General features: G+C 36.5%; 1 protein-coding gene across 2 annotated transcripts in view; it reads right to left on the reverse strand.

Moving 5' to 3' along the window:
* LOC115229036 (major facilitator superfamily domain-containing protein 6-like) overlaps window positions 1–5,787 on the reverse strand; it is a 28,822-nt gene extending 23,035 nt beyond the window's left edge. Inside the window, exon 1 of one of the 2 annotated variants that reach the window (XM_036500462.1) lies at window positions 5,605–5,787. The gene's annotated coding sequence lies outside the window, so the exon portion shown is untranslated. Of the gene's footprint in view, window positions 1–5,294; window positions 5,528–5,604 lie in introns of those variants that run through there. The other variant, XM_029799466.2, reaches the window with a different exon arrangement.
* Between the last annotated feature and the right edge of the window lie 213 nt (window positions 5,788–6,000).

Consider the following 6,000-nt stretch of genomic DNA (forward strand, 5'->3'; position numbering starts at 1 on the left):
CTTTGCCTTTCATCTTTTCGAGGTCGATAAATTAAGTACCAGTTGAGTACTGGAGTCGATTTAATTGACTTAACCCCACCCCCAAAATTTCATGCCTTGTGCCTATAGTAGAAAGGATTATTTATGCTGCTAATATTTTTCAGAAAGACATGAATATATCACATCATATGTACCTATATGGTATTGCTAAATTCTTTATGAAGATAGACTACTAACAGAGTAACAGGCAATACTCCTTTTAGTTTTTCCAGTTAGACAAAATTTAGAATAATAAACATTTTTGCTATTCTAAGATGAATTGTCATGAAATGAAAATGATTTGTTGGACAATTAAGTTTAGCTTATATTTTTAGTGTTTTTATCAGTAAACCCCAAATGATTGTCTTGAATTTGAAAAATGGATAACAACAGTGAGGAGAGTAAAGAGAGATATGGGTACACAACTGATATGAAGTTGTAAATTGCCATAATTTTCAACTGAATTTTTATTAGCTACATCTATTCCCTTTAAGACTCTCAGCTCTTCAAGTTTATTAATAAAAATAAAGATTGTCAGACATACTCTGCTTCCATGAATAGACACTATGGAAATATCCTCCAGAAGCAAGAGGTTGGATCAACAAAATTGTCAATAATATGGAGGCTATATCATTATTAGATCATAATCTAGAAGTATACAGGTCATCTTTGGTAGATGGAGGAATTACAACCGTGTTTTGTGGTCTGCTACCACAACAGCTCCTTTATAGGATCCAGTTAGCTCGAGACATCATCAGGAGGAACCACGTCCGGTTTCAGCCCCTACTCCTCTACCGTTTTGACGTGGCGTCCCCCCCCCCTTTCGGAGGTGTCTTCAGCTCTGGTGCTGGGTGCATGTCTTCTTTCTTCTGTTCCCTGGCCTCTTTGATGTATCGTCAGCGAGTGTCAACCGGTGACTGACTGTCTTGTCAAATTTCTCCCTTTAAATACCTGCCGCATAGGCTCCAGCAGGCAGCCCCAGCAAGTTGTCACGTGACACTGTCTCGCCTTAACTGACTAGTGGCATAACCAAGTCTTGAACATCCTTACTAATACACTAAAACAGCAATGCATCATCACCAATGCAATGTGGATTAACATCAAAGTTTCACAGAAAAAGCAATGCAAGAGTGTAAGCAAAGGAATGGTACTAATGGCCAGAAAATGATGGCAAATCAAAAGTAAGTCTTCGTGTTCTCAAGCCTTATCACAATAATGAGGCAAAGCCTAGTTAAGGCATGGTCTGATTGTGGAAGATAATATGAAGTGGGTACATGAAAGAAAGTAATTATAATATGAAGAACTCAAAAAGGTACATGAGGTACAATGATGGCAGTGCACAGTACTTCTAGCAGAGGTGAATGTTGTGGATTTGTAACAAGACAAGGATGTCCTGTTTGGTTGGAACTGGATGTAGAAGGACTAGCAGAATAGTGATTTATAAACTGCAGATAAGAGTATAAAATGCTTCAACACAGATGTGACCAGAGATATGTGAAACAAAGACCAAAGCTAAGAGTGAAAAAGACATTTTCAGTAAGTATTAAAACAGAGTATTCATTGGACGATAATATATGTTACTAGCAGTATCGCCCAGCGTTGCTCAAGTTTGTAAGGGAAATAACTATATAAGCATTTTTAGAGAGTTACTTCCCTTAAATAATAGCAAAAAATGCATTAAAAATGGGAAAAAATGATGGTAATTTATTTTTAAAATCGTAGACTCATCGTAGACGCGCGCTAATACCCAGAAGGGCTCGATATGAATCACGACTATAAGATACCCGGTTTTGGTTAAACTGCACCGCAAAATGTGGGAGTAGTTAGGAATCTAAATCGTAGGAGACAGACACTCACACAACTTCACTTTTATATATAAAGATATGGTGACTTGATTAACTAAGATCAATTGAGAATATCCAAGCAGTTTAGTTATAAAAACAAAGAATGATATAATGTATAATTCACTACAGTAAGTAATAGTAACACTGTATGTAACATCAACAGTTGCTTCTGGTTTGATAGCATGGATGCTTGAATGATAGAAGGGAAAATTTTCTGTGGCCCCTTCCATCTGTCCTTCTGCAACGACGCTTGCGGTGGTTTGGCCATGCATGTAGGCGTCTGGTGGGTGAACTGAGCTGTGATGTCCTTCTCCCAACTCCACTTCCCAACTGGCGGAAACGCGCAGGCAGGCAGCTGAAGACCTGGGTTACGACGATTAAGGAGGACCTCTCCGTGCTCACGGGACACTAGGTGGTCGGCCTGCGATGATGGAACCGTGACTGGCTTGCTATCTCCAGTGAACTGGCACAGGACCGTCATGCATGGGCTGCCTTGGTTCGAGATGCCTCGAGGGTGGTAGAAGAAGCCGACTCAACCCGCCCAGGGTGAATGTCGCCACAAGTACAAGTAAATAAGGGAAAATGCTACAATGTGAACCAAAAGAGTCCAGACATTTCCTGATTACTTGAATGCTGTTTGACACTGTTGGGGGGAATATACAGTTGGAATGATCTCCAATGATCTCTATTCAACATCTGATGATGGGCATGTCCCACAGTGTAATCTGCATGTAAAAATTATTGACAACCTATTTACATTTAAAAGCAATAATTTGCATACATATCTAAGAAACAGCTTGACACAATTTGCATACATTTCTAAGAAACAGCTTTAATTGACTAAGTTCAAGTGTAACCTGTATTGGAGTATTGTTCACATATTTGTGATGACATTGCTGTTTGACAAATATTCTACTTTGCTTCATTCTGTCAGCACCAGAAATTTCTAATCTTTTTATCCAGACATTGAATATGCAACAAAATGAAAGAGAATGAATTCTTTCTCAAATATCTCAAATAATGCGAAATGGTTAGTTGAATGAGAAACCTTTGACAATATCTATTTCACCTAGTTTTGAGAATGTATACACTTCTACTTTTTCGACTTTGGTACCATGATCAAAGAACACTTGTGAGGCCCCAATAATGAAAATGCATAATTCTAAAACATTATTTGACAACTTGCAAAACAAGAATATATATGTGTGTGTATATATATATATATGCAACAAAAAAGGCACCCCGTATACTCTGTAAAGTGGTTGGTGTTAAGGACATCCAGCTATAAATACCATGCCAAAGCAGGAGCTCACTGCAGTCCTACAATTTGTCAGATCCAGTTGGGCCAGCCAATCCATTTTAGCATAGAAGACGGGCATGAAATGACGATGATGAAAGATTATTTAAACGACATATACATATATATACACACACACACATTTTCTTCTTACATAGTTAAATTGACATTGCAAAACACGAAAATAACTGATCTTTAAAAATCGGTTACATTTACTATTTGAATTGCTTTTATTAACTTGTATCCTCAAATCACGTACTGTGCAATTGTTGCATTTCTATCACCAAAATCGATAAAGATCTACCTTCGTTGGTGTGAAGGGAGTCAAAAAGGATAACCATAGATTATTTATTTATTTTTTTATATATATCTCTCCGCAATGTTCGAAAGTTTTGCTGTCACCGTAAGTTACAAATGGTGACCCAAAAAACTTTAGAATAGACATTTTTCCCTGATTGAACAGCACGTGTGCACAGTTTTTTTCCGTGCTATCAGCCAGCACATTGCTTACAAGCCTATCAGCAATTTTCGAAGCATACATTTTTAACGATAATAACAATTACGAATTTTCTAACTGTTTTTTTTTTTTTTTAACATGCTAATTTTCATCATATTTCAAGCAACTCCAGTTTCCCAATCAGATGGAAATTTATCTCCATGATTAGAACCCAATTCCTCGCGAAATATTGCCTCGGAGACTACTTATTTAAGCCAGAAAAGCACAAAAAGTAAGAGACCTCCTCATCAATCCACCACCCGATGAGTGTTACACGATCCTGGAGCTCGTATGGTGCACTTCCTCATTGGACTGAGTATGGTTAACATCAACCGATTCCAAAAGTTGGAAGATCGTAAGTCATCTCGGCTCCTGCGAAAAATGCAACAACTATTCGGATAAAAGATACCATAACGAAACACATATTTCTCGAACTAATACACTAATCCTGGCACCGACTAGTGACAACGCCAATATGTGAGACACTGGCTGAAATGGAGAACAGATTCTGATAGCCTCTTCACCCTTATCGCCCTAACACTACAGAAATGTCTTTCGGTGACGAAGTAGCAGCCCGGATACTCTGCACTTCAAGTTTCCTTTGAGATCAATAAAATCAGGTCACTAACACCGTGGACAGTTTTAAGCATTTGTAAATATATTGTATATACACTGGGTTCAAATGGTGACTATTTGAAATCTGTCATCGAACCCTATTCTATTGATTGATTGGATTTGTAGGCTGCAAGTCGATATTACTAGTCTTTTTGTTGGACCCTACCCATGTTTTCCTATTTAATTCCTACACATTTTAAATGACAACTTTCAAAATTAATGAGCGAAGACTGTAGATTTTGCATATATGAGTGTTTGTCTACGGAGGGAAAGAAGAAAGGTTTCATTTTTCAATATTTTTACTCGAGTATGAAAATAAAGCTGTTCTTATGACTTAAGCCAATTATTGCGACCAAGTCACCTTTTCGTAACATGTAAGCATGTATCAACGCATGTATGTATGTATATATATGTGTGTGTATATATATATATATATAGAGAGAGGGAGGGAGACTTTGATGTCGAGATATTCTATAAACCAAATATACAAGAATGTAAATACCATGTGCGTATGTATGCATGTAATATGTATGATATATATTCAAACTTTATAAACAAAATACGACACCAACTAATACTGTTGAATACTACTTTTGTTTGTTACCCTTTTCGTGTATTATTATATATATTTACAAACAATATGCATGTCGGATGTGTGTACATTAGGTATACATAAATAAATCGCCGACTGTATTTAAATGTATAAGACTGTGCATCTGCAGAAAGTTTTCAAAGTTTTATATCATGTTCGATAACTTAGTAAGAATTTAATAACATGCAACGCAACTAAAATATAGGGAAAATATACATAAATTAAGAAATATAAACAATTTTATTCAAGTCTGATTTAAGGTAAGGTTCTCCGTCAGACAATTTATAGACAGTGAAAAAGTATATATATACACACTTAATAGACATAATATTACTTATATGTTTAAAATTAAGAAACCAATAACTGAATGAATACATTAACAACGATATTAATAATAGATAATTATAGAATAAAAGTTGTTGAGAGACAAACCTGCGGTGGTAAGTTCGAGTTAATCAATTGTCAAAGAAGTTAGAGCAATGATATAAGTGCCAAGTAGGTTTTTGTTCAGTTGTGTAAGGAAGTTAATTGTTGTAAGTTCTCAGCCGGGAACCTCCGACTACGCGACGTAGTAACAGCGCCAGCTGTTGTCACGTCAATATACTCTCACCATCACTGCCACCACATTACAAACAATACTATAAACCTGATAGTTTTGGAAAGTAACATACATACGTCTGTGTGAGTATGTGTGTGGGAGAGTACGTATGTATATTACACTAACACACATACACATACATACCTGTGTCTATATATGCAGATGTATTTTCCAGGTTAGTATGAGGCCGATTATTATGATCCAAGTCACCTCTCATGAGGAACAATCGCTCTTGATGACAAAGTTCTCATATGTGTCATTTGGCTTGGTGTCTATGGCTGGCTGCCTTCCTTAACACCAACCTATTAACAGTATGTGCTGGAGCATTTTCACATAGCACCAACTCAAGAGATGTTGAATAGCCCTCAATTAGGATCTTGTATCCATTGCTTGTCAGAAAAGTGTAAAAGATAGGACAGAAAGTAACAGTAAGTCAAATAAAAAAAGGATAATGAAAACGAAAAGTGCATGTACTGTACACAATTAAAACACAAGACAGAAGTGAATAGTAAAAATCTCATTAAGAGGAAAATGTGCAAA

This window comes from Octopus sinensis, linkage group LG2 (assembly GCF_006345805.1).
Source record: "Octopus sinensis linkage group LG2, ASM634580v1, whole genome shotgun sequence".
In the NCBI taxonomy this organism is placed as follows: domain Eukaryota; kingdom Metazoa; phylum Mollusca; class Cephalopoda; order Octopoda; family Octopodidae; genus Octopus; species Octopus sinensis.